Raw genomic sequence first — 5965 nt, 5'->3', positions numbered from 1 at the left:
GCGCGGGCGCAGTTTTTTTTAAATAAGTTCCGCGGAGAATAATACATAGAAAAATAAAAAAAATCAGAAAAATATGAAATAAATTTTCCCCATCTAGTTAGAAAATCTAGAATAGGGTGAACATTTTTTTAAAACAAAATAAATATTTTGAAAACATGCAATATTTTTAATGCAATAAAATTGCAAATAAAATCCAAATAAATTCCAAATAATGATTTTAACATTTTTCCTCCAGTATTTCAATTGTTTTGGAGAAGTCATGTTTTCTCCTCTCGTTTATTTAAAATGAAATATTTTTCCGGAGAGAAAATAATTAAAACCAAAAATCCTCGTCTTATTATTTGACGAAAATCAAATATGAAAATTCGAGAAAATCCCCAACTCTCTCCGAGGGTCCTTGAGTTGCTTAGGATTTATCGAGGATTTGTCAAAATGCAATAAAACATGATATGCAATGATGATCTATGTATAACATTCCAAATTGAATATTTGGGATGTTACATGCGAAGAGCTCGGGAATTGTCTTCTCCATCCCTTGCATATTATAGTTCATCATGAAGCCTTTATAGCTTGGTGGCAGTGATTGAAGAACTCTGTCAATAACACTATCATCTGGAAGATTAACTCCCAGCTGAGTCAAGTGGTTATGGTACCCAGACATTCTGAGTATGTGTTCACTGACAGAACTGTTCTCCTCCATCTTGCAGCTATAGAACTTGTTGGAGACTTCATATCTCTCAACTTGGGCATTTTCTTGAAATATTAACTTCAACTATTGAAATATCTCATATGCTCCATGACGTTCAAAACGTCTTTGAAGTCTCGATTCTAAGCCGTAAAGCATGGCACACTGATCTATCGAGTAGTCATCAAAATGCGACTGCCATGCGTTCACAATGTCTGCAGTTGCTGGAGGGGGTGGCACACCTAGCGGTGCATCAAGGACATAATTCTTCTGTGCAGCAATGAGGATAATCCTCAAGTTACGGACCCAGTCCGTGTAATTGCTGCCATCATCTTTCAAGTTAGCTTTCTCTAGGAGCGCATTAAAATTCAAAGGAAGGGTAGCACGGGCCATTGATCTATAACATAGATATGCAAAAACTACCAGGACTAAGTTCATGACAAATTAAGTTCATTAATCATATTACTTAAGAACTCTCACTTAGATAGACATCCCTTGAGTCATCTAAATGATCACGTGATCCAAATCAACTAAACCATGTTCGATCATCACGTGAGATGGAGTAGTTTTCAATGGTGAACACCTCTATGTTGATCATATCTTCTATATGATTCAGGCTCGACCTTTCGATCTCCAGTGTTCAGAGGCCATGTCTGTACATGCTAGGCTCGTCAAGTTTAACCCGAGTATTCCGCACTTGCAAAACTGTCTTGCACCCGTTGTATGTGAACGTAGAGCTTATCACACCCGATCATCACGCGGTGTCTCGGCACGATGAACTGTCGCAACGGTGCATACTCAGGGAGAACACTTATACCTTGAAATTTTAGTAAGGGATCATATTATAATGCTACCGCCGTACTAAGCAAAATAAGATGCATAAAAGATAAACATCACATGCAATCAAAATATGTAACATGATATGGCCATCATCATCTTGTGCCTTTGGTTTCCATCTCCAAAGCACTGCCATGATCTCCATCATCACCGGCTTGACACCTTGATCTCCATCGTAGCGTCGTCGTCATCTCGCCAACTATTGCTTCTACAACTATCGCTAACGCATAGTGATAAAGTAAAGAAATTACATGGCGTGTGCATCTCATACAATAAAGCGACAACCATAAGGCTCCTGCCAGTTGTCGATAACTTTTTACAAAACATGATCATCTCATACAACAACGTATATCACATCATGTCTTGACCATATCTCATCACAACATGCCTTGGAAAACAAGTTAGACGTCCTCTACTTTGTTGTTGCAAGTTTTACGTGGCTGCTACGAGCTTCTAGTAAGAACCATTCTAACCTACGCATCAAAACCATAAGGATGTTTCGTCAAGTTTGCTGTTTTAACCTTCAACAAGGACCGGTCGCAGTCAAATTCGATTCAACTAAAGTTGGAGAAACAGACACCCGCCAGCCACCTTTATGCAAAACAAGTTGCATGTCTGTCGGTGGAACCGGTCTCATGAACGTGGTCATGTAAGGTTGGTCCGGGCCGCTTCATCCAAAAATACCGCCAAATCAAAATAAGACGTTGGTGGTAAGCAGTATGACTATCATCGCCCACAACTCTTTGTGTTCTACTCGTGCATATCATCTACGCATAGACCTGGCTCGGATGCCACTGTTGGGGAACGTAGTATGCAATTTCAAAAAAATTCCTACACTCATGCAAGATCTATCTAGGAGATGCATAGCAACGAGAGGGGGAGAGTGTGTCCACGTACCCTTGTAGACCGAAAGCGGAAGCGTTAGCTTAACGCGGTTGATGTAGTCAAACGTCTTCTCGATCCAATTGATCAAGCACCGAACGTACGTCACCTCCGAGTTTTGCACACGTTCAGCTCGATGACGTCCCTCGAACTCTTGATTCAGCAAAGTGTCGAGGGAGAGTTTCGTCAGTACAATGGCGTGGTGACGGTGATGGTGAAGTGATCCGTGTAGGGCTTCGCCTAAGCACTACGACAATATGACTGGACGAGTAAATGGTGGAGGGAGGCGCCGCACACGGCTTGGAACAATTGTGTGTCTAGGAGGCGCCCCCTCTCACGTATATAAAGGAGGAGAGGGGAGGAGGACGGCCTAGGCGCGCCCCATAGTGGGGAGGAGTCCTACTAGGACTCAAAGTACTATTCGGCCCCCCTTCCTTTTATCAGAGGGGGGAAAGGGGGAAGGAGAGGGAGAGGGAGAAGGAAAGGCGGGCCGCGCCCCCTCCCCTTGTGCAATTCGGACTCCCCATGGGGGGGGGGGGCGCCACCCCCTTGCGGGCTGCCTTGCCTCTCCCCTATGGCCCATGTGGCCCATTACTTCCCCCGGGGGGTTCCGGTAACCTCCCAGTACTCCGATAAATATCCGAAACACTCCGGAACCATTCCGGTGTCCGAATACTATCGTCCGATATATCAATCTTTACCTCTCGACCATTTCGAGACTCCTCGTCATGTCCATGATCTCATCCGGGACTCTGAACAATCTTCGGTCACCAAAACAAATAACTCATAATACAAATTGTCATCGAAAGTTAAGCGTGCGGACCCTACGGGTTCGAGAACTATGTAGACATGACCTAGACACCTCTCCGGTCAATAACCAATAGCGGAACCTGGATGCTCATATTGGCTCCCACATATTCTACGAAGATCTTTATCAGTCGAACTGTTATGATAACATACGTTATTCCCTTTGTCATCGGTGTGTTACTTGCCCGAGATTCGATCATCGGTATCCTTATACCTAGTTCAATCTCATTACCGGAAAGTCTCTTTACTCATTCCGTAATGCATCATCCCGCAAATAACTCATTAGTCACATTGCTTGCAAGGCTTGATATGATGTGCATTACCGAGAGGGCCCAGAGATACCTCTCCGATACTCGGAGTGACAATTTCTAATCTCGATCTATGCCAACCCAACAAAACACCTTCGGAGATACCTGTAGAGCATGTTTATAATCACCCAGTTACGTTGTGACGTTTGATAGCACACAAGGTATTCCTCCGGTATCCGGGAGTTGCATAATCTCATAGTCAAAGGAATATGTATAAGTCATGAAAAAGGCAATAGCAATAAAACTTAACAATCATTATGCTAAGCTAACGGATGGGTCTAGTCCATCACATCAATCTCCTAATGATGTGATCCCGTTCATCAAATGAGAACACATGTCTATGGTCAGGAAACTTAACCATCTTTGATTAACGAGCTAGTCTAGTAGAGGCTTACTAGGGACACGGTGTTTTGTCTATGTATCCACACATGTATCAATTGTCCGGTTAATACAATTCTAGCATGAATAATAAACATTTATCATGATATAAGGAAATATAAATAACAACTTTATTATTGCCTCTAGGGTATATTTCCTTCAGCAACCGCCATGGCCTGGCCGCCCGCTCGCGCCGCCTGACCATCCTCGCCGCATCAGCACCAAGACTCCGCCGCGCCGCCCCATCTCGCGCTGCAGCTGCACGCCAGGAGGAGAAGAAGGGCCCCACCGCCGCCGACGCGCATCGGGCTTCGCCCGGCGGCGGCGAGGGGATGGGATGGTGTAGGAGGCGGGCGCGGGGTGGGGGCTAGGGTTCCCCCGCCGCCGCCCGCAAGAATATCCTAGGAGTGGTTTACTTATTATCAATGCTTTTATTGGAGTACATCCGAAGTCACACACATATGGTGGTTGGTTGAGGAAATGTAGACTGTAATGCAGCATCTGCACATTGTTTCGTTGTCCGCAGCTAGTTTTCTCGCATTAGGGGATAGCTTAGCGCATGGTGTTTGGTTGCCCGCATTGTTTGAACTCACATATAAGAACGGTGTTTGGTTGCACACACGGTGCGAGATGTGCTAATCGTGTACCCTATGTGGTGAGGTTACCTCACACATGATCACATCTAGCACACCGACCCCACAACACTGCAATGGCGACGAACTACACAATGATGATGAAGTTCTTCACTACAAGGCGTGGCGCCGGCTTGGCAACTGCAACGTTGCCAACTTCAACCACACGAGCTATGTGCTATCGCACGTAGTTGGCGCATGCTTCTTTTGCTGCCTGCCTTATCTTAAACCTCTATGGCTGTTGTTGCTGTAAGATGCCACTTGTTCACTGCAAGCTTCCCATGAACTGTAAACCCTTGGTGCCCTCCCAACGAACACCACATACCATTTGTCCTAACAGTGTACAAGAGCATCAGTTGAAGCAGCAAGCAAAAGAACAATCAAGAAGCAAGCAATGAAGCAGAAACAGTAAGCATGCATGATCATATGGCATTGCAATTTCTAACCTAGCACTACTTTGGTGTCATCCTACCACCACCACATCCAAAATAGGGTGTCATCCTACCACCGCAAGTTCGTGATCACCCCGAGGATCACCGTGAGGGGTTAGTATATAAGACCATCAGATTGTTTTCAAGCCCTAGCTACACAAAATATATGTCGTCATCGTCATCATCGTCCTTGTCGCCATCGCCATCCCCGTCGAGGATCGTGCATGTGATAACCAGCAGCAAGCTCTAGTAGTAGTGCTTTCCCAGCCAGCTCCCGAGCCACAACACCCTGTGGGCGTCAGCCATGGCAACAAACCCAACACCCTGGGCCTTGTTGTCCAGCAGGAGGCTGAGAGCTGCCATGAGAGCCTTATCGCTGAAGCCACCTTGCTCCACGACGACACTGTACAGGCCAGGGTGGACGTCAACGGCCTTCTTCCGCCTAATGACGGTTGCCACCTCCTTCACTACCTCAGTCATGCTGCTGAAGACACTGATCTCCTCCTCCATCAGGCCGCCCACTACAAAAAAAGACACATCCGTGACATTTTGGGCCGAACGAATTTTTTTTTCTGTCATACATATGACACTTCTATGACGATAATTGTGACAAAACCCGGTATCATCATAGATGTGGTGGGCTCCTACTTCTATGACAAAAAATCATGACAGAAAATGGGCTTTTTGTCCTGGGCGGGCCGGAGACGCAGCTGCATGACATTCTTTGGGCCGTCCATGACAGAAAAAACCGTGGTAGAAGCGAGGGGGAGGAAAATTTCGGGGAGTTCCCGGTTACGGTGGGAGGTCGGGGGCCGAGCGATGCGCATTTCTCTCGTACACGTACGCGCGTGTGTGCGAGGCGTTGGCTCTAACTGAACCCGAGCGATTGCACTGCAGGCTACGCGTTACTGAACCCGAGCGATCGATCGATAGCTGTTAACTGAACCCGATCGAGCGATTCCTTCGCTACTGCTGCTAACTGAAGCCAATCGATTGGATGAACAG

Source organism: Triticum aestivum, chromosome 4D, assembly GCF_018294505.1.
Source record: "Triticum aestivum cultivar Chinese Spring chromosome 4D, IWGSC CS RefSeq v2.1, whole genome shotgun sequence".
NCBI classification, from domain to species: Eukaryota; Viridiplantae; Streptophyta; class Magnoliopsida; order Poales; family Poaceae; genus Triticum; species Triticum aestivum.
Note: the sequence above shows the minus strand (reverse complement) of the source record.